Here is a 20985-nt window from a genome sequence, read left to right on the forward strand (position 1 = left end):
TGATAAAATTCCAGGTTCCTAACCACATAGCCATCAGAGTCAAAGTAATAGGACAGGCAAAGCAAGAAGACTGGAGGAGGTTGCCCTGACTCAGCAAGCTCCCTTCAGCATGTCAGTCTCACCTTGAGACACAAAACGGCTCCTACAACTTTATTTACTAACGATTCTACCTTCGCTACAACCCCTCTATAGGGTGAACAGTTAGTGTGAAGACACTTTAGATCAATTGTAGTTGTCTACAAATGTCAGTGAGAGAGACTTTTATTATTCTGTGAATATGTATTATTTCCTATGTAAATTAGAATAAATATTATAAATTATTCTGAAAAGATTAATTCTGTCTTTGTAATCAACTTAGATAAAATAGGAGTTGTGGGTGAGTTATTAAAATAATTCTAAATGCCATCTAGCTTTTATAGAGAGGTGTTTTTTCTCTTTTTATTTTCAACAGAAGAGATACTTGAATTTTATATTCTTCAAATACTGGTCATGTTTAATCCTTGCCAAGTCTTGAGGTATGAGTAGAAAAGTGACAGCGATGCAGGTTGTGGATGAAGTGTTATTTCAATTAAAAGTGTTATTGAGGTTCCCTGCTACTTACCTGTGCCTGGTTTGCTCATGGGAAAATGGATTTGTGGATGGGAGGGAGTTAAAGAATGGTGGCCAGAAGAAAAATGGATAATTGGGCTGAGCTTGAGAAAGTCACCTTTCAGGGACTATTCCCAGTGCCATTTGCTCTTACGAGGGCCAGGCCTCAAATAGCAGCCAAATTCCCAGTAATGATGCCAGCATCTAGAGAGAGAATTAGAAAAGAAACCAAAAACAGGCATCACTTTCCTAGATTAAGTTTCTTTTCCTTTTATTGCAATGGTTTTATACATGAATGGGCTACACTTGCCTCTGCAGCCAAAATAATTTCCATCTTATATTGTGCTTATGGTAAATGAATTGGAACTCAAGGCCTCAGAGTTTAAAGAGCTATTACAGCTCTGTGTGTGAGCCAGGACTACGGGGCTGCATGCATCAGTAAATCACCACTGTGCTCCTGTTTGGTCCAGGGCCAAGAATGTAACCATCCTCCAGAAGGTAAAGGAAGATTCCAAAGTTCTGACTTATTAGCAAATTCAGGACATAAAAGTCACATGCATTTTTAAAAAAGTCAATTCAAGAGAGTTAAAAAACATTAATCTGGAAACTAGGGTCTTTCTGTGCCAATCCGATGGTTAGCAAACAGTCTGTACATAACCTTCATTCACAAACACTGAGGAGATTTACTCCAGGCCTCTCTGCCATCTCTCTCATGTTGATACATAGGTAAAATCATGTTTTAGTATCTTGTTGAAAGAAACATATAAATGGAGGGCTCCACTCTGCATTCTCACTCAATTTTCTTTTTGCTCTTTAGAAATTGTGTTTGGAATGGAGGGACAGTGGAAGGAATGTCGGGTGTACTTTACTTAAATTAGGAGTTTTTTTTAATTAAAAAATATGGAGATCATTAAGAACAGCATATCAAACCCATGTGTTCAGCACTAAACATTTTGCTAAAGTTAATAAAGTTAACATTTCCTTATAAAAAAATTGTAAAGAAGTAAAAGATTAAAATTAAATTTAAAATCCTCCATTTTCTTCATCTTGGTGACATTCTCCTTTTCTCTCCCTAAATAAAATAAAACCATCTTGCCATGTATGTACCTGTGCAACAATCCTGCATGATCAGCACATGTACCCCAGAACCTAAAGTGCAATAAAATATATATATATATTTTAAAAATAATAAAAATAAATAAAACTAACCAGAAAGAAAAATCACTGTCATGAATTTGGTGTATGCCTGGTGGATGTGTTTATACTTTACTATATATATAAATGTATTCATAAATAATGAATTTTGGGGTGTTTTATAAAATTACATAGATGCATGCTCTCATATCTCATAATGATATTCAGCTTGAATTTCTTCTCAATTTTTAAAATCTCCATCTACATACATATCGATTTGGTTTATTTAATACACTTAGTCCATCCTATAGACTATCTCATAATCTCTCCATGGCCCTATTCTTGGACACTGGATTATTTTCCTTCTTTTTAACCTCTACAATTATGCTAAAATGGACATTCTTATTCATGTTTTCTTGTGCAACTGCATAGGGCTGGCTACATAATTTGCAGACCCAGTGCAAAATGAAGCTTTGGGGCTGGCCCCTCTGTTCAAAATATGGGGAAAAAGTGTCATTAGAGCCTTTTCCTTTCTTTTATTAACTCTTGACTTGTCAGGATGGCATTTTTAAATTTGTCATCCTAATGCTGTTCTAAGAACAATTAAAAATGTAAGCTATTATCACGAATCTTACCTTTCATCTTTATATTGTGCAATACATGTTTAAATGCAAATATAAGCATATTTAACTTGTATGCAAAATCATGGAAATGATACAACTTGTATTTGGCAGCTCCTAAATTTGTGTGTGTTTCATTCTTCCTAGAACAGTGGAAATGCTGCAAAATGAACCCAACTGTTTGATTTCATTTCTTGACTCATGCACAGTCTACCAACAAACTCTCCACCTTTGACTTACTAATGAATAAGGACTGAAAGGAAAAAGGACTATGAGCTGCCCAGTCTTTCCCTCTCCTTCTCTGCCATCATCTTCAGTGTAAGTGGTTGGCTAATACCGGAAGAACATGAATAAGAAAAAGTACAAGAGGGTGCCTTAGTTGTTCATAGTTTTTGGTTCGTCAATCCCGCTTTCTGCATTTGAAGCAAGTTCTGGTTCAAAGGGAAAGTGTGGTCTCTTTGAGTATTTAGCTCCCCACTTACTTAGCTAAGACATAACATACTTATCTTGTTCTTGCCCTGAGTCCTGCTGAACTCCCACACTTCATGGGTTCATGGGATTCTGTGCTCAGGGGGCATCGTGAATACTATACGTGAACAGGGCAGCAAGATGTGGTGGACCTGTATATTGTGCCCATCTCCTCTGTTCATGACATGCTGCAGTGTCCCAGCGAACGTCACTTAAAAGCACAAGTTCAAAAGTAAAACTATTAAGAACTTCAAGAAAGTGAAGTAGAGCATTACAGCAGGCAGAGGGGGCCCTTCTGAGGACAGAACTCTGTGCCCATAAAGCTGGCCCTATACTTGCATGAGAATTTCTTTGTCGTATATGTCTAGAAGTGGGTTCCTGGGTGGTGATACACATTGTCAATTTTTACCTGAAATGTTTGCTCGGACAATAACATTTCCTCAGATGGAGAGGAATTCTTTAAACTAATACACCTTGAAACTTGGGATGGAGGTGAGAACATGCTTGGAATTTTATTATGTCCAGGTAGAAACCTAAATTGAATCACCCAAATGATTTCCATAATGTCTGTACAAATTTATACTGATACCAGTAATTTGTGAACATTTCTATTAACCCAAATTCTCACTCATACTTAATGATAACATATTATTTAATTTTTGCCAATTGTGTTTTTGTTGTTATTTCCCTGTGAAGTTGAACAGTTTTTTATTTGTTTATCCCGAGGGTGTGTTTTTCTTTTCTGTGAGCTTCTTGTTCTATAATCTTTGCCCATTTATTTAGTAGGTTGTCTGTCTTTGGGTACTGATTTGTAGGAGTTTTTTTTATTTGTTTCTTAATACATTCTCAATACTAATCTCGACTGTTGTAGGTCTTGCCAATATCTTCTCTCAGGCGACTTCTCTTCTTTTAACTTTGTAAGCTGGGTTTCTTGTTTTACAAAAAATTAAGTTTTGAGGTAGCTAAGTTTATTTATCTCTTCCATTATTATTTCTATTTTTTTGGTGTCTTCTCTGCCCTAAGATATCCCCCTACATTTTTTCTAATAATTTTAAATGTTTAAATTTCTTTTCCTTTTAAGCTTTAGATACTTAATCCATCTGGAATTTGGTTTTGTCTATGAGATAGGAACTTAGATTTCTTTTAATATAGAAAGTCAGTTGCCCCAACACCGTTTATTAAATAGTCTACCTCTTCCTCTCCCTAATTTTCATTGAGCTGTTTCTAAAGATTCCTATATCGTTTCACTGACCTATTTATATTTCTCACTTACTTAGCAGAGCTTTTAATGAGTCTTGATATTTGGTTGAGTGAGAACCCAGGACTTTTAAATAGCACATTTTATTCATTAAAAAAATGCAGAAACAACAAAACAGAACCAAACAGGTTTTCTTACTTTTCAGAAAGCATTAAGAAATTCTTCAACCTACACAGCATGAAGACACAGTGACTTTGAAATCAGACAGACTTGAGTTCTTATCCCAGCCTTGTCATTTTCTGGCTGTTTGAACTTGGGGCATGTTTCTTAACCTCTGAGGCTAGACTCTCTAATCTGTAAAATGGGGATAATAAGATCTACGACTCAAAGCTATTGAGAGGATTAAGTCAGTTAAGTGCCTGGCACAACCTAAACACTCAGGAAATATTACTTTTCTTCCCCTTTCCTGTCCTTGAAAAGAGCTGTGTGTTTCTTGGTTATTCTATTCACTTGTGGACTCTACAAAGGACGACTGGAGGTAGCTTAGAGGCAAAACAAAATCCATCCCAGGCTGATGATCTGATTCAGTCACCTTCCTGAAACCCAAATAATTGCCTGAGCTTTTGGAAAAGCAGAAGCTGCAAGGATGTCCTCAAGTGATTCGGCGACTGGCAGGTGTTTTTATTATTAATTAAATGGCACAAACAGGTCATAATAAAACCAGAGCCAATCAGTCACCCTCCCCCCACTTATATAAACTCAACTCTCCTGACAGGTGCTGAAAAGATCAAAAGGACTAGGAATCAATAGGATTAAGAGTTTGAAATTCTAACATCTTACCCTCAGTGAGTCTGGGACCACCAGCTCTGGTGTTACTCAGACAATAACATTTCCTCAGATGGAGAAGAAAACTTTAATATGGCTTGAAACCTGGGATGGAGGTGAGAACATGCTTGGAATTTTATCATGTCCAGGTAGAAACCTAAATTGAAGTGGCTGTTCTGGAAGATCAAAGGAAAAAAAAGCATCAAGAATAAATACATGACAAATCTGGCTTCTGCAAAAGGAGGAAGCTAATGGGCCTAATGAAGAGGGTGGTCGGGCCCTCTCTAGTAGCTTCCAACATGTGGCGTACCTTCTGGAGAGAAACAAGCCATAGGTGAGTCACCAAGCATGCCGAGTCTGTGCAGGTCATGCTCTGAGCATCATGTGATGGAATGGAGAGGCTCAGGTGGGAGGGCGTTGAAGGCAGATGCTATAAGGAAAGCTCATGCAGCTATAGAGAACAGTGGCCACTTGTCTTCTGGAACCACCACTGTGCTTCAGTAGCTCCCACAGAATGAGCATGGGCAGAGAGAGATGAGGCCGTGGAGAGAGGCTTTGGGAGCAGACCTGTGTCCAAATCCTGACTCCAGGTCTTGCTAGCTATATGACCTTAGCACTTTCTGAGCCTTGGGGTTCCTCATCTATTCAATGGGGGAATTAATTTCAATTTTTAAAGTGTTGCTTGATAATAAACTGAAATATCACCTAGAACCCTTAACACAGGAGGGGCTCAATAAATGTGCCTATTAGCATCTTGTGCATGGAGGTGTTGCTTATATTTCAGGGTCCTGGGGGAGAGGCAGCGCCAAGTTTTACTCCTTCCCAGCATTGCACCAGGGCTCCTACTTCCTGGGTCCTCCACTTCCACAGTGAATTGGTCATCTACCTCAGCACATTTCTCTTTTCCTCTCTGCCTCTCAGCAAAACCACCCCATTCTTGGTTGTCTCCACCACTGTGTATGCAGAATCTCACCTAAGTGTGAATCCTGAACTTATAGTTTGTAAATGGGATGTTTATGACACAGAACACATGATCTAAACATTCTAAATCAGTGTCTCCCTGGGACAATCTGCATTTAACAAGTATCTCTAGATCCTTGCTATCAGTGCATTTGGCAGCTTGGGCATCCATCACTTGGGAGCTTGTCAGAAATACTGAATCTCAGGATTCACCTTAGACCTACTCGATCAGAAGCTGCATTAAAAAAAGTACTCAGGTAGAGTGGACAGATGAAATACATGGCACCCAATTAAATTTGAATTTCAGATAAACAATGCATTTGTTTAGCATAAGCATATCCCATAAGTACATCTTTATTTTATTTGCTAAATCTAGCAATCCATTTTTTGGCATTTTTATGTACATTAAAGTCTGAGAAGCATTGGTCTAGATCAGTAAATCTCAAACTTTTCCATGCTTCAGAAGAACCTGGAGGCCTTGTTAAAACGCAGATTGCTGGGCCCCCACCCCCAGAGTTTTTGATTCAGTAAGTCTGGGCAGGGGCTTGAGAATCTGCCTCCTAACAAGCTCCCAGTTGATGCTGATGCACACACTTTGAGACCACAGCTCTGCGTGATGACCGGATTCCCAAGTCAGCCCATCAAGGTCTCCGCAGTTCCTATAGCTTAGACAAGATAAGGGCTGAGGTTCTTTCCAACACTCATATCTGTGCATGAAGAGAAAAAGAGTAACAATCTGGTCAGCCAAGAGCTTATGCTCATAGCCTGACCATGCTTTATAACAAGGTCTGTAAGGACAAGTGTGGCTGACCATGTGGGGTGCCAGGAGCTCATCTTCTTCTGACTTTGTGCTTCCTCCCTGTTTCCAAGCTACTGGTGATAGTTCCAAGAGCATAAAAGGGAAGAATTGGAGGGCTGGGAACAAATGGAGTCAAAGCAGGGACAAACCTCTTAAGAGGCTGGGTGACAGTGGGGACAGGTTGTAAAGGCTAGATCTGGGGTGAGGAGTCCAAGTGGGCAGGTTGGGAAATTGGGTCAGCTGTGGTGGTGAGTGAAGAGGAGAAGGAAAGGAGGGGCAGGGCGGTCTTCTCAGTAGACCTGGATGACCCCAGCTGAAGTGGCTAGTGGAAGTGACAGGAAGGACACCGGCTCTTGGAGTCAGAAACCTAGATTTAAATCCATGCTCTGCCAAGGATTAGCCTTCTCACTGTGCTCAAAATTATTAACTCTTATTTCTTCACATCAGCAACGAGGAAATGACAGCCTCCTCGATAGGATGGCTGTCTGCAAGGAAGAACAGAGGCAATACATGCAGGCAAAATGGCTGATCCCATGAGAAGGCACTCAGTAAATGGTAGCCATTGCTATTATGGTTGCAAGAGGGTTTAACGCTACATTAGAGTAACATTCGTCTTAGAGAATTTATTTATCTGTATTTCATTTCATGAGATAATAGGTTAGGGGAAATGTCATCCATACTCTGGGATGATAGCGAGGCTTCTTAGAAAAAGAAAAAACCAACATTGTTAGTAAGGTGTACATTCCCACCTGAAGGTGATCTCCTCCTTCCCTTGTCCATCCCTACTCCCATTCCTCCTGGCTCAGATGTAGTGAATAAAGGGGCCCACAGAAAAGCTGGAACCTAGAATTATAAGGGACAAGCCTCTAGCCCTCATCTGGTATCCCAGGAAGGTCAGTTGTTAGCTGGACATCAGGCCTATACTGTGAGAGGCACCAGGTGACACACTGAAGAGGGACTGATTTAATGAGATACTTCCCCATCACTGTAAACACAACCCAGGTGTTCTTCAGTATGTTTCTATGCCTTATATTGTAATTTTGTTTTCTTTAAAAAATGTATATATACTTCAGAACATCAAGTTGTAGATGATAAATACATATAATTTTATATGTCAATTTATTTATTTTTTTTAAAAGAATTTAAAAAAAAATTTTATTTTGAGAATGTCTTGCTCTGTCACCAGGCACCAGGCTGGAGTGCAGTGGCATGATCTCAGCTCACTGCAACCTCCGCCTTCTGGGTTCAAGCGATTCTTCTGCCTCAGCCTCCTAGTAGCTGGCACTACAGGCACATGCCACCATGACCAGCTAATTTTTGTATTTTAGTAGAGATGGGGTTTCACCATTTTGGCCAGGATGGTCTCAATCTCTTGATCTGTGATCCAACCACCTTGGCCTCCCAAAGTGCTGGGATTACAGGTGTGAGCCACTGCGCCCAGCCTATATGTCAATTTTAAATAAATAAATTTGAAAAAGTTAAGATACAGTACAATTGACAGTCCTACAAATTTTAATATGTGGGTAGATTCATGCAACCATTATTACAATCGGGATGCATAACAGTTCACGCCTCAAAAGTTTCCTGGTGCAACCCATTTGTTGGCCACACCTTTCCCTAGTTCTCAATCCCCAGCAACCAGTGATCTGTTTCTTATCACTATGCTTTTATCTTTTCAAGAATGTCACATAAATGAAAGAAATTCTGCTGAGTGAAAAAGCCAGTCTTGCCTTGTTTTATATTTTTAAATAAAGATGGCGAGCCTTTTCAAACATTTGATACAAAAACTGAATACGAGGCAATTAAAAAACTCATTTGTAAACTAGACTTCTGTTTTCCCATGCCCTCCATACAAACTTACCCTCAACTCTTTACAAACCTACCTCTCCCAGGAAGTCTTCTCTAAATGATTCTTCCAAATGTCTCTACCCTCTCTTCTGGGTCTTGTCCTCTCACACTCTGCTTCTCTCCTTGTCACTTTCTCAGGAAGTTGGTTCTGAGCATGAATTAAGCAGCAAGACACAGGAAAAAGCACATGTTCTCTGCAGACACACAGATCTCAATATGCATGTGGGTCCGTAAGGACAGTGGGCCAGGTAGTTAGTCTCCTGGATCCTCAAGGTAGAATCACATTACCCTGAAGAGTTGCAGCAAAGATGGAATGAGAAGATGAACACGAAGCCCCCACATAGTGTAGGCAGTCAACACACAGGCAGTCACTACTCTGAGCCACCAGCATTAAGAGTGCTGCTTTTCCATCACAGTGCCCACAGACCATTCCACCAGAGGCTTCCCATGTGTACAGGCACAAAAACGAAAGCATTCAGTATAAAATAAGGCCCAGAACAATGGACTAAATGTTTCCTTTTCTCATTCATTATTTTGGCAGCATAGGGAAATATAGCCCACGTAAAGGTAGGCCCCAAATGATTCTTCTCTGCCGACATCCCCTGTGTGACCTTAACCATGGCACTTTGCTGTTCCTGGCCCTTGATTTTTTTTTTTTAATCTGGAAATGTGAGGGTGACCTCAAATCTCTCAAGTGTTTCTCTAAGCTCTAAGCTTCTAAAACCCCAGGTAGGCCAGACATGGTAGCGCATGCCTGTAATGCCAGAATGTTGGGAGGCTGAGGCATGAGGATTGCTTGAGCCTAGGAGTTCAAGACCAGCCTGGGTAACATAGTGAGACCCCCATCTTTACAAAAATACAAAAAATATTAGCTGGATATGGTGGCATATGTCTGTAATCCCAGCTACTGGAGAGGCTGAGGTGGGAGGATAGCTTTAGCCCAGGAGGTCAAGGTTGCAGTGAGCTGTGATTGCATCACTGTACTCTAGCCTGGGTGACAGAGCAAGGCCTTGTCTCAAAAAATATATATAAAATAAAATAAGACTCTGGGAGGCTGGGTGCAGTGGCTCATGCCTGGAATTCCAGCACTTTGGGAGGCTTAAGCAGGAGAATTGATTGAACCCAGGAGGCAGAGGTTGTAGTGAGCCAAGATCGTGCCACTTCACTCCAGCCTGGGCAACAAGATTGACTCTGTCTCAAAAAAGAAAGAAAGGAAAAAAAAAGACTAGGTATGTACAGACCACAGCTTTAAAATTTAGTTATTTCTTATAAGCTCTTTCCCCATTCCATCTGGGTTAAAATTCTGTTGCTGACCCTGAAGGTGTGGACCAAACCCTCTCCCTTAGTTTATTATCTGCATGTCATTGGGTATGTATAAAAACTGGAGAGATTATCAAGTGAATCTAGATTATATAAACAATGACTAGACAGCTGATTTTTAAAACTATACAGGGTTTTCCCGCTTAAATATCGTAGGAAAGGAGAGAGAAGTCTAAATTAATAAAGTAGTCCACTCCATTAGTTTCTACCATGTAGATACAATTTAATAATAATACATGACACTTGTGACATGTTTTGGGCATTTGCTATGTGCCAGGAAGGCTGGGCACCCTGCATGTTATCTCATTTAATCTAACATCTGTGGCAAGGTGTTGCAATTGCCATTTTAATCGTCCTTTTAACTGAGGAGGAAACAAATCCCGAGAGAGGTATGGTACATAGCCTATGGTTATACGGGCAGTAAGTGGCAGAAAACTGGATGGAGCCAAATAAGGTGCAGGTCATTTCAGATCAGGGATTACATTCATTAGCATCACTAAAGGGACGACACTAGTCTCCAGGGACTGGCTTTGTCCCCTTGAATTCTTAGTGCCAAAAAAGGCCTGAATGCAACTAGCACATCCTGACTATGGACCCAGGGAAAAGGTGTAGAGGGAAAGGAAGGGTAAGAAGCCAAGGAAAGGAGAGCAGGGGACACTACAGCAGGTGAAGGGGAAGAAGAAAGAGATGACGGATGGGAGGAGTTAGGCTCCCAGGGTGGGCAACTTACAGAGGCTGAGAATTCCAAGTGGTCCTGGCTCTGGGAAAGAAGGTACAGGGAGCACAGAAGAAGGAATAGGAGGCCTTCAGGGCTGTAATTATCTAACAGGACTGTGATGAAAACAGGAGTCAGGGAGCTGCTGAATTCGGGAACAGGGGGAGGTGGATAACGTTTTCTCTGGCCTCATTGCTGAGAAACTCATTAAAATCCCCTTTCCATTTCCAACTCCTGACTATCCAAAAGGCCAATGTTTCTGAAACTGGAGAGATTTTCTTCTTTTCAGTGTAACTGGAGGAAACAAATAAGATATGTCAATTAAAAAATTTCTAAACCATGTTCCCTTCATCCCACCACATTGTGCTACGAAGAAAAGAAATAACCTTTTAAAATGATGGGAGAACTATAGCCACAGGGAGGGCGGGGAAAGACTAGGGATTCTCTTTGCATCATTTTTTAAAATAAAAAGTATAATGTCATTTTCAAGAGATGGACAGAGTAGACCCTAAGCTGATACTCTCATTCACCATACAAATATATGGGGAAAGGAATCCTGAATTCAAAAGATCTTTTAAAGGTGTGAAAAAATAAAGAAAACACTCAAAATTATATCTAACATTAATTGTGTGGCATGGTACTAGTACTTTATAACCATTATGTCCTTTAATCCTCAAAATGATCCTGTGAGGCCTTCAGGGCTGTAATTACCTAAGAAGACTATTTCCATTTCCATTTTGCAGATGAGGTAAGTGAGACACAGAGAGGTTAAGCAACTTGCTCATGTTGGCATAGCTAGCAAGGAGTAGATTAGGATTTAGGCCCAGAGGGTCTGACTTTTAATACCCAAGCGATTAGCCAAAATGCGAATCTGCAGCCTCATAAGAATGAGAAAGACAAAACAAATCCAAACCAGAAGTCCTAATCAATTACTTATTGTGCCAAGGTAAGACTGATGAAGGACATCAGGACTCTGGAGAAATGTATGTTGACTTGAGGAAAGAATGACAGAGAAGCAAGAGATACAGGTTTAGAAGTGTGTTGGGGTGATAGCAAGAAACCCAGACTGGGAGGGAAAAAGATCTGAGTTTCAGGTCCTCTTCATGTTGGCTTTGTGACTGTAGGCAAGCAACTTAACTTCCCAAAGCTCCAGCATCCTCTGTAAAATAACAACTGCGACCAGGTAGTTGTGAGGACTGCTGTGAGCCTGAGTTGACTGAACAGAAAAGCAGTGTTCGCTGGGGGGCGTTACACATAGTCATTAAAGCTGTGGAATACCCCAGGAGGTTTAGAGTACCTTGTAATAAACAAATAAACAAAATCAGCACCAGTCTGCAACAGAATACTTGATTTCTTGGGTGGTTTTTGCTTTTGTGGGGCTAAACTCTTCCATTGGCCCCTCCCACCCTCCCTCTCTCCCTTCCTCTTTCCTTCTTTTTCACTGAAGGCTTCTTTGGAATCTGTGCTGTGAGTGACAAATCCGTGAAAATATGTTGGAAGCAACCATAGACTTTGAAAGACCACAGATCAAGAATTCAGTTCTTTGAGGCCACAACATGCTCCCAGTTAAAACGAATATCCAAAGGAAGGTAGGCAGCTGGGGCTGTGTGCAGCACCTGGACTCTGCCTGACTGAGGAGACTACATTCATTGACACTAGTGACTTCCCCACGATTGGACTGCTTATGGTTAGTGGCCTTTCCCTTCCCTTCCTGCTTTCTCTTGTCCAGGTGACCTTAAAGGACAGACAGCCCCTGGCTCTCAAAACCCATTCAGGTCCTTCTTCCCTTAGAGCTCCTCCCATGGAAATGTTTAAGGTTTGATGAAATATAATTAAACTGAAGACAGTCTGAGTAACCAAGATAAGATTTGGCATCAAGAAAGTGTTTAAACTTTATGAGAGAACCTGGGAATCTTCACGCCCTCTTCCCCCAAGAGATAGTGCTAATTGCCTGATAGGTTTTTTTTTTTTTTTTTTTTTTTTTTTAAAGCTTCTAAGAAAGATGATGGAAAGAGTAGTGGGCCAATATCTAAAGGACTTAGGTGCTAGACCAGGCTTTCCAGTTGTCAGTCAGGCTGTGTAACCTTGGAAAAATGGCTTTACTCCTCTGATCTCTCATTTTTCTCAAGTGGTAAACTGAGCACTTTAAATTGATGTTTTCCAAAGTAACTTGAGAAATTATCTTGTTACAGCAGAATAAATTTAATTTTGATTAGTATTATAACAAATCTATTACAACAAACTTATGACTTATATACATTATTGCTTAGGATAAGGCTAAAGTGAAAAAGTAAGTCAACTTAAAGAAAAGTCTAAAAGTAAATAATATTATAGATGAATGTGACTAAAATTGTGAAGGTGAAATTTGGAAGATGATCATAAGGAACCTTCAGTCTCTTATCAAAGGACAGAGTCCAGGACCAGCTCTTAGCCATCTCTTCCATTTTTCTACTTGGTACCCCCTTTACTTTGTCTTCTCATCCTTCCTCAGGGCTTTCTGTCAGCATTTGTGAGAAACCTGCCCAACGCACTCATCCAATGCTCTTCAGTCCTTTGGTATAAAATTATAATTGGCACAAGTGATCCTGTCATCAATTGCAGTTCACAAGTAAAAGTTTTAGTAGATCAATAACATTTCAGATCATCTTTTAATTTTTATAAAATTATCAAATCTTGCTCACAGGTCTCTGGCCCTTAATTCTCCAAGGACTCACTCTTCTGGCTCCATGGTTCATTTTTTCAGCTCCGCAATTCATTTTTTCATGTGACTTGTTAGGGATCATCTGTATTCCAACTGATGGTGGGATTTCAAATCTAGAAGAAGGATTAAACAAGCATGTTTCAGAGCAGCTCTATGGAAGTTGAGCCCAAAACAACTGAGAGGCTTTGGAATGTCCCAATATTGCCTTAAACATAAATATTGTGATCAGTAACTTTTTATTTATGGCAAGCTTTGATCTTCCAGAAAGATGCATCGAATACAAACTATCATTGGCAGGGAAATGCGAAAGCCACTTGGTATTCCACGGTTGATACCCAAGAGCTCAAAGCAGGTTGAGCAAGTCAGAAACATTGTTCCTATCTCAAAGCAAAAACATAGAAGTTGGGCAGATTTGAAGAATCTAGTTTAGAAATTCAAGGGGATGATCAGGGTAACAGCTTTACTAAACCCAATTAAGGGCAGGAGAATGAGACATAGGACTGTTGGGAATATTTTTTCTTTCTCTCCCCAACATATTACTTTCAGTTGCTAAGCTGTGTGGTAAAGAAGGCTGCTCTGGAATGAGCATCATGAAATGGGTCTGGAAGGGGCTGGGGGCTGATCTGGTAGGCTTTGCAGGAAATCTGTGTCTGTAAATGTGCCTTCATCTGTGATGATTTGGGATCATCCTGGTGGTGTCCTGGTCCCTGGCTGTGTCTGCAAGACTTAGAAGCAGCCAGTGAGACTTGGGATGGTAAAGCTGAAGTAGTGTGGGCCCAACTAGTAGAGGGTTCAGTGACAGGAGATGTTGATTGGTTCTGATTCTGAATATTCTGCATTAAACTCAGACAGGGAAGGTGTTTCAGCTCCACCTCCTTACCCTGCTTCCTTGGACTCTTCTTCAGCTGTGAATGCCATGAGTTCTTTGTTTCCTCCTTTACTCACCTTCAGTAAGCCTTTGATTTTATACACAGTAGTGGGAAGATAGAGAGTTTGGGTATAGCAGCTTCATGTGAGGTGCTCTTGGGTGAGTCACTTAATGTCTCTGAGCCTCACTTTCCTCATATCTGAAACTGGCATAATAGCAGTATCTACCTAATAACGCTTTGGGGAGAATTTAACAAGATAAAATACCTAAGGCACAAGCTTCTTTACACAGAATGCTCACTTAACAACCATCTAATAAACCATGTGGCTCCCTCTTACCGCAGAGTACATCTTTCCAGAGAATATGGAGACAAATCTTCAGAGTCCTGGAAAGAGATACAATAAATTAAAACATATTCCTAAAATACATTTTAGTGAAAGAAAAAGCAATCTCATTTAATTCATTAGCTGAGATGATACTTAAACACTGTTAACTATGTTGGATTTTCTTTTAGTCGCTGATTGCAGAGAAATCAAAATCTTACTTGGTTGTATTCAATGAATTATTTTACACCAATCTGGGCATAGTCCATGTCTCTGGAAGTAAAATACAAGTTTCCTGACTTCCTTTTTTGCATCTAAGCCAGGACTTCATTAAATGAATGGTCTAAGGCTTGGTGCTCAGCCTTTGTGCCAGGCAATATGTCTATCAGGTTCCAGCAGAGTTCCAGGCTGGCCTGATCGCACTCCAGGTTTTTTGTCTTTAAGTATCACAGACTTCTCCTAGTAAGAGAAGTCAGAGCTTTTGATGCTGCCCTTTCTTATCAAGGGAAAGAATATATGAATGAACTTGATACAATCAGTAGCGGACTAAAGGCCAATTATTAAAATTTTTATGATTAATTGGCAGTAGCATGCTGATACCTTCATCATCCTTTTCCTATCCTGCTTTATTGACAAAGATGTGGAATCTTAGCACAGAGGGTCTGTATTCTTCTGGGTAGTAGGAAATTATTTGTTGTTCAGGAAACTAAGGAATTTCCACCAAAATGGGTTGGCAAGGATATTCACTAATAAAGGTCTTTTTAACTGGTTTCCCCCTTACTAACTAAAGGAATACATTTGACTTCTACTTGAAACTCATGGGATGACCAAAATACAGTGAATATCCTTTTTGGCCTCAATCCAAAGAACTTTTTTTCTTTCTGAATTTATTCCACTCTTGACCCCTCCCCAGTGAAGAAGAATGAAATTATAATGGCAATTTTCTTTCTCGAAACAGTTCATCACAAATGAAATTTACCTGTTTTCTTCCAGGTTGTCTCATAAAAGGGCGAGGGCTTTCTCTCAAGGGTTTGATGGTTTCAGATGTTCATCTAGAGCATAGGGAAGATAACCTAATTTCTGTTTTCATAAAAAATATTGGAAGACAAGAAGACAATGTCCTTCTGGAATGTCCTCTAAGAGCGGACATGGGTGGGAGGCCAAGAGGATGCCCCTCCAAAGGCAGAAGCTATTGATCTGCCAAGAAAGCTCTTCTGGAGGCCACCTACAGAAGGATGGGGCTGTTGCAGAGACACACTAGTCATTAGACTTGGATTCATATTTTCTATGAAATTTGTCCTTCTAATATAAGAAATCCAAACCCATCTTCATTATCAGTCATTTCACCTGTTTATTATCAAATGTTTTCAGGCAATGTTGCAGCATCTTCAATTATCTGCAAAGGAGCTAAGTTTGTTTGTTTAGACAGCAAATTGACCTCCCATCTGACTTCAATCCTTCCTACCAAATAGGTTGGCCATGGATGCTGCTGTAGTTGTGTGATACACTTTGAATGTCACCAAGCATGTGGTAACAAGACTGGTCTGAGCCAGTCTTATTACCGCCAAGAGAGGTAGACTTGTTACCACCAAGGAGAAAGTGTCATCTGTATTTATACCAAGTTTGTGTTCACATTAGCTCTGAGTATAACCAATTTATACAAATACGTAAATGTTTCATTTAAACCAAAAGTATATTCAGACAGAGAAAAGTTCAGCTCACCTTTTCTGTAGATGGAATATCTTCAGGTCTTCAGTTCTTTTCTTCTCAGTTTAGTTCTCAATGATAACTCAGCAAATGAAGGCTTCTGAGTAGGTATAATGATCATAAACATTCAAGAGCCCAGAAAGTAAAAGACAATGGTAACAAACAATTCCAAAATGTCTTAAAGCTGTTCTCTCATCCAGCTGATTTATATCATAAGCACTTGCTACAAATAAGTCTATAGAGTTTGAGGCAAAACATACATGAGACATTTTAGCTTCTGCCCAAACTGTTAATCCTTGTGCCTCATACTCAGTTTGGTTGATTAAAAATTAGGTAGGTAAGAAAATGCATTACCACAGTGAGAGAAAGTGAGACAAGTAAGAAACAGGAGACAAAAAATTAAGCTGATCATTTACAAAGACCTAGAAAGAAAATTTCTGATTCATCAATAATATTTACAGGTTAAAAAAAAAGGAAAACTAGACAAGAGGAAGAGATTAAGACAGAAAGAAAAAGGATGGAGGAAATGGTCTTCAGTCTATAGAAGTTTCATCCTGTGGGAACGCATTCCTGTCTTACATAAGGGATTGTTTTTCTTACTTATGATAACCAGCATCAGATGCTGGTTATTGGTCTTGTCCTTGCTTATGTCTATAGGTCTCCAATCATTCATTTGAGTGTCACTGAGGCAGGGGGTGACATTACATTACCCCTTTACTTGGGAGAATATGGAGGAAGTATCTGTCATACTGGTCATCAATTTTTATTTCAGAAAAATTAAAACCTATTCTTACGTAATATTCTCCAGCATTTGGTAGCTCCTCAAATGACCGAACCCCTCATTTCTTTCTCAATGTATGCAAATTTTACTATACATTTATTTGGATCTGGACACTTTAAACAAAAAAGATTTGATGTTGCTCATACCCTTGAGCAAGCAGGAAATCCTAGTTCATACTTATGACAACAGGTATTTTAATAAAACAATAAATTATTGACCCAACATCTGACTTATCTTCTGCTACATTTTTTTTATGTTACAGGAAGGTTTGTAACTAATAAATTTCTTTGCATTGCATACATATCTTATGAAAAAATAATTGCATGTCCTCTGCATATCTTAACCACTGGCATGTTGTATGTACTTGAACTGCAGCAGTAATAAGATGTGAATGTGGGCAAACTTTTAAATTTTAAAATCGTAAAATCATAAAATTCTAAAATCATAAATTATAATGCTGAATTATCCGGAGGTAATTATTTAACAACAACAACAAAACCTCTCTTTACCTACTTTATCTCAATCTCACATTATTTTTGAAAAGAAAACTTCATTACATATTCTAGCAAAGTGAATTGGTAGGGGAAGGTTTAACAGAGCCAGAGAGAATGTGCAAGGAGTGAGAAAGTGAATTGATGGATGGATGGTTAAATGAATATAAATGAACTGACACCTTTACAGGAAAATAACATTTCTTTTCTTTTTTTATTCTATAGATCAGTGGGTTTTGTATCTGTAATTCTTTCATATCAGCAAAGAGGAAATAAACTCTCATGTAAATCATTTTTCCCCCATCTGTAGCATATTAAAACCATGCCTTTTTTTCTTTTAAGCAGACTCTTTTTTTCCTATTTGCTTATCAGTTCATCCACCATTACATTTTAAATGAAATTGCAAGACCCTTGTCCCTCCCCCAAATTTCAGCCTGATGTAGGAAAGTGGGAAGCAGACTTTTCTTGCTTTAGAATAGTGACCTAGATTCAATTACAGATAGACACAGAAGAGAGAAGTGACACCTCACAATTTTCTTAGAGGCCTTGAAAAAATTAGAAATCTAAAAACAATACTTAATGGGAAAGAATCTGTTTATTTCCCCCAATTTTCCATCTTATTTTTTTTCTCATCCGTAATTGCATTGATTTGGTCCATTTAATTGTTCCTGGTATAATATCACAATAGGTTTCCCACAAGGTGTTTCTGAATCATAAAAACAGGCATTTCAAGGAAATTTCTGAGTTTGGCTTTGAGGGTGGATATCTACACACAGAGTATGTGTAATTCTGCAAACTGAACCCAGACAAGATGAAAAAAAATAATCTCTTAAAAGGCATATTTTCTCTTGCATCCTTTTAAAAAGCAAACAAATTACATAAAGTACACTTATTATAATTGCATTGCAGACAAAGCATTGAATGGGGAAAGGAGGTGTATATATTTTACTATTCTCCCAATTACTGTAGAAAAATGTGGCCAAAAGAAATAGAGGGACGAACCCTGTGATTCTGCTTATTGACTTTTATCACTAAATTAAGCATATAAATGACCTGATCGGGTAGCTTGGTATATTAAATTAAAAGGAAAGAAGAACAATGATTCTCTCTTCTTTTTTCCTCCCTCTCTGATCTCAGCCTGAAAGGAGTCTCCGAGAGATAAGAGAGCTGGGATTCGGTCCGCGCTACTCGGGTGGGTCCTGCTTACCGCTAGTGGGGAGGCGGTTGCCTTCCGTGCAGGATTTCCGTTCAGGGCTCACAATAAGCGATCTCAAGCGGGGGCACATTCCCCGCCACTTCCATGGTCCCTCAAACAAAGAAGCCTAAATCGGCTGTCCCAAGACCAATGTGCTTAGGAAGCTTTGAGGCGCTGGAAGGCGAGGCAGGCTGCTGTGGGCAGGTGTGAACACCTCAGCCCTCACGTCAGGTTTAGAGCCGCCCAGCGTAGGAAGCGGGCAGAAGTGGGCTCTTGTCTATGCGGGTATTCGAAATGAAAAAGAGCTGCAAACGGCGCAAAAGTCCAAGGGTGAGGCGCAGGAAAACAGAGCACGGGAGCTGCCTTAGTTTTCAAACACTGCCTATGGATGGGTATTCCCCGGAAGAGTATACTAGACCCTATGAAAGAGGTCTCCACTGGGCACTAGCCGCGGCATTGGGGAAGTGGGTGCGCGCCTGCTCTGCGAGAAGGGTCCCCCAGGCTGCGCGGGGGAACGCAGGAGACGCCTGTCCCGGGGGACGCAGCGGAGGATTGTTTCATTTCAAAGTGAAAATCTGCAGGCTTTGGGAAGCGATATTCAAAAAAGTATATAATCTCCATATGCCGCTCAATGGAGGATCCTCATAATTTACAGCGGCAGATAAGGCTAGAGGGTGTAATAAAAAATCTGAAGCTCTCCCCTCCCCCCTTGCCGCCTCCCCGGAATTGCACCTTGGGCAGCGGAGCAGAATCCGGAATGTGAACTTCTCCCGACATATGTTTCCCGCAGATAAGTAAACAATCTGGACGTGAAATGGAAATGGTAATTAATGCAGTAATGCTGTTACACCTCGAGTGTGCAAATCCCATTGACTCGCCGCGCCACGGGGGGTGCCGGGCGTAAGGGGACCGGTGGCGTGTGCCCAGGCTGCCCATTCCCTCCCTCCTCTCTCCCTCCTCCCTAGGTCCCCGGGCGGGGCGTCCAGAAGCCCCGCAGGGACGCGGCAGGGCTGCTGGAAGCCGGGAGCTGCTTAAGCGGCCCTCGGGACTCCGGGCTCTCGGCCCTTCGAGGGCTGGGCAAGTGCTCCGCATTTGCCTCGACAGCCACACCTCTCACCCACCTCCCTCAATTACCACCGCTGCGCTAGCGCCTCCAGAGCCTCTACGGGGCCCAGAGGTGCAGCCCGGCCCTGAAGCACCCAGGAGAGCCTGAGCTCTCCTACTGGGAGCAGCGGCGACACAGGCCGGGAGGTAGAGGGAACCCCGAACAGTGCGGCGGGTCATCCTGAGGGCGGCAGTAGGGTCTTTTGTCTCCTCCCTTTTCGGGGGCCAAGTGCGGCCTGGGCATCTGGCAGAGGTTTTCTGAAGTTTCTTTCCACCCTTGCCCCGAAAGCACGGATCTTGTATGAATTGCTTCTCTTATGGACCTGAGTGGAAAAGTTTGGAAATGGCCACTGCCCGCCAGAGTAGAGTAACTTCTCTACTTTGCAGCAAAGAGGAAACTTTCGGCCTCCTTTCAGCCTCTGTCCGCCCTGGGCACCCGCTCTCTTCCGCAACCCAGACCCAATGCTTGGGCTTTTGGGGGGTCTGGGAGGATGCCCAGTGCAGGGATTCGAGCGAAAAGGATGCAGAATCATGGGAGACAGCCAAGGGACGTCCCGACCCGCGGCTCTTCTGGTTTCCGAAGAGAACACTTTCCCCACCCGGACCCCAGAGGCTGGGCAGAAGCTCCTGGATGACGACTCTGCTAGACCGAGGGCCAGGGTCTGGGCTAGGAAGGTAGTAGTAAGACCCCCGCTTTCCAGACTTCAGGCTCCTTTCTAGTGCAGGAGCCGGCAACGCCCAAGCCCCGGGACCTGGGCACGCATAGAGCCGGGGTTCCGCAGGGACGACTCCGAGTCTCTGGTTTTAAGTAGACGCCCCAGGATTTCTAGCGCCCCCATCCGCCTTCAACTTCATTATTTTCTTAATTATTCTGCTGCGGCCCAGCGCCTGCGCTTCTTGTTCCAGACCAGTGCCCATTCCTGCAGAGCCGGGAAAGAAACCAGCCCAAGTAGCTCTCCCACTGCTGGGTCCTCTAGAGCCTTGAAGGCAGGGAAGGGCCAGAGGCCAGGACACGACGCCCCACAGTGGAGGCGGGAAGCACGGGTCTGAGCTCTCCTGCACCCAAATCTAACGGGCCCCTTCTGACTCTGTGCCTCTTCCTCTCACACTCACACACAATCCACTCAGCAAATAAAGAGATGAGAGTTCTTTACATAAATCTTGTGAATTAGGTGATATTCAAATTCAAATGGTTTGAAATTCATTGTCCACTTGAACAATGGTAACAAGGCCTGAGCTGGAGAGGAGATGAAGGAAATAAGAGTGCTGGCACCACAGCTCGCTGAGTTTTCCTGGCCCTGACAGTCTCGGATCTCTCCAGAGAAGCTGACCCGGCAGGA

General features: G+C 41.5%; 1 long non-coding RNA gene across 1 annotated transcript; it reads right to left on the reverse strand.

Annotated features, from left to right (window-relative positions):
* Positions 1-9962: 9962 nt before the first annotated feature.
* Positions 9963-19440, reverse strand: LOC103788832 (uncharacterized). Its single transcript, XR_004735798.3, has 5 exons — positions 18554-19440; positions 16090-16174; positions 15347-15419; positions 14311-14429; positions 9963-10769 (listed from the first exon to the last, which is right to left on the reverse strand). It is a non-coding gene; the product is annotated as an uncharacterized LOC103788832 (long non-coding RNA).
* Between the last annotated feature and the right edge of the window lie 1545 nt (positions 19441-20985).

Source organism: Callithrix jacchus, chromosome 17 (genome assembly GCF_049354715.1).
Source record: "Callithrix jacchus isolate 240 chromosome 17, calJac240_pri, whole genome shotgun sequence".
Classification (NCBI taxonomy): Eukaryota; Metazoa; Chordata; class Mammalia; order Primates; family Cebidae; genus Callithrix; species Callithrix jacchus.